Here is a 2,921-nt window from a genome sequence, read left to right as displayed (position 1 = left end):
GCAGCCATAAGAGACAGGTCAAACAACAAGTGCTGGCGAGGATGTGGGGAAAAGGGTACTCTTGCACATTGCTGGTGGGACTGCAAATTGGTGCGGCCAATTTGGAAAGCAGTATGGAGATTCCTGGGGAAGCTGGGAATGGAACCACCATTTGACCCAGCTATTGCCCTTCTCGGACTATTCCCTGAAGACCTTAAAAGAGCGTACTACAGGGATACTGCCACATCGATGTTCATAGCAGCACAATTCACAATAGCTAGACTGTGGAACCAACCCAGATGCCCTTCAATAGATGAATGGATAAAAAAAAATGTGGCATTTATACACAATGGAGTATTACGCAGCCCTAAAAAATGACAAAATCATGGAATTTTCAGGGAAATGGATGGTACTAGAGCAGATTAGCAGGGAGGAAGAGCAGGAGGAAAAGATTAACATTAAACAGAGACATGAGGTAGGAGGGAAAGGTAGAGAAATGGGAAATTGCATGGAAATGGAAGGAGACCCTCATTGTTATACAAAATTACATATAAGAGGTTATGAGGGGAATGGGAAAAAAAACAAGGAGAGAAATGAATTACAGTAGATGGGGTAGAGAGAGAAGATGGGAGGGGAGGGGAGGGGGGATAGTAGAGGATAAGAAAGGTAGTAGAATCCAACAGTTACTAATATGGCATTATGTAAAAATGTGGATGTGTAACCGATGTGATTCTGCAATCTGTATTTGGGGTAAAAATGGGAGTTCATAACCCACTTGAATCTAATGTATGAAATATGATATGTCAAAAGTTTTGTAATGTTTTGAACAACCAATAAAAATAAATAAATAAACTAAAAAAAGAAAATTATGTTTTATTCTGTGAATTAAAAAAAAAAACACTTATTTGAATTATATCTGCATTTCTGTTAACTCAAAGTCCCACTGGCAAGTCACAGGAGAGTAATGGTAACAGTGGAACCTACTAGACAAGCTAGCATGATTCTTAAAGCAAATGTACAAAATGATTTAAGTTGGCTGCAAAAGATGAAGCAAGTTCAAAATAGCTAGATCGATACTCCTGTGGCTAATATTTCTATTGTAAATGCAACTCAGGAAAATGACAACTTTACCACATTATCAGATAAATATGAATTAGCATGGAATGAAAGAGTTTTCCTCTTGCTTATTCCTTGCTTCTTCTTGAGGAAGGTTCTTTTAGTATGCTGATAGGCTAATATTTAAAATAACTAGAAAAAGTTCTCCACTCTGAAGTCATAAGGCCTAAGGTATAACTACGGCCTTCACCATGCTAGAAAGCTACAAAGGTCTCTGTGGAGAAGCAAAATTAGGCAACACGAAAGTGGAGAACACCCATGTGAGGCTACCTAGAAATGGTCTAATAGACCACCCAAGTGAAAAATAAGCATTTTTCACCTTCTTCTGGTTTTGTTGATTTTTGAATAAAATATATTAAGAGCTGCAATTAAAAGTTATTGACATGTTACTACAAAGATTATGAATTATCGACAGACAGCACACCATAATTTGACAATGAATCTCACCTGAATATCATTACAGACTTTGAGGAGCAAAGCAATGAGGTTACACAATAAATCCAAGTCTGGTGGAAATGACAAGTGTCAAAAAATAATAAATTGATAATAATAATAATAAACTTTTAGCATTGTACACATTCTAAACCAATACATACCATCTAAACTTTGACTAAAAATGGATACAACCTCCTTTTAATGTTAAATGGAGCTTTTCAGGAATTCTGTTTTCTATAACTCCCAGGGCTTCCTGTAGTATTGCATAAATAGTTGCTGAGAGGGAAGCATAATTCACATAAATGTGCATGGTGTCCCTACTGGAAGTCACCTGAATTTCCTATTAAGATGAAGCCATGTTTTGCCTTAAGGAAATCTAAAGTGCTAATGCTGCTTGTAGTAAGGCCCCTTTTCCAGCTTTAGCTTCTGCACTCCAGATTTTTGCACCAGCCATCAGGAATGACTTAGTATTTCTATTCTGAAGTTTTATTCCAGCAACACTGAATTACTTAACCTTCAGCTAACTGCTAAGCTCCCTTGCACACCCACACCCCCACTTTCCTGGGTTTTTCACAAGTTTTCTCTTACTAAGATATTTCTTCCCCACTTCCTTACTCCTCAATCAAATTCTTCTTCAGACTTATGATGAGACATCACTTCTTCTTGGAAACGTTGACTAATAATAACTAAAATAGTGAGAACTTACTATGGGCCAGGCATTGTTCTAAAGTCTTTCAAAGGCATTGTTTCATAATTATAAGGACAACTGCAGGAAGTAGGGAAGATTATCATATTTTATGAAAGAGGAATCTAAGACAGAGAACGAGGGTATTCCCAAAAATAGCGTTACCAAGATGGATCTTGAGTGCCAGGCGGGATGGCGGACGCCTGCGATCCCAGGGGCTCTGAAGGCTGTGGCAGGAGGATTGCAAGTTCAAAGCCAGCCTCCGCAAAGTCCCAGGCACTAAGCAACTTAGTGAGACCCTGTCTCTAAATGACGTACAAAATAGGGCTGGGGATGTGGCTCACTGGTTAAGTGACCCCAAATTCAATAATCCCCGGTACCAAAACAAAACCAAAACCAAAACCAAGATGGATCATAAACTCCACGGTGAAAGATATGAATATAGGGGGGAATGATTGTGAGAAAACGCTAAGAACAAGGGACTGGCGGATATTAAGGAAGTTCACAATTATGCTGGGATGGGGATCTTCAGATGCAAGCACGCAGCTAAAAGCAGAGGACTAAAGGAGAGGTAGAGATTGCACTGGAAGTTTCTGGAGTTGGTGCAGCCTCTCATGGGAACACGGGCCTGGGTATTCTCTGGAAATGGGGGGGGGGCGGGAGTGGAAGCAAGTATTCTTGATAGTGCCCTTTTTTTTTTTTTTTT

This window comes from Marmota marmota, unplaced genomic scaffold, assembly GCF_001458135.2.
Source record: "Marmota marmota marmota unplaced genomic scaffold, marMar, whole genome shotgun sequence".
Classification (NCBI taxonomy): Eukaryota; Metazoa; Chordata; class Mammalia; order Rodentia; family Sciuridae; genus Marmota; species Marmota marmota.
This window is presented reverse-complemented; position numbering follows the sequence as displayed.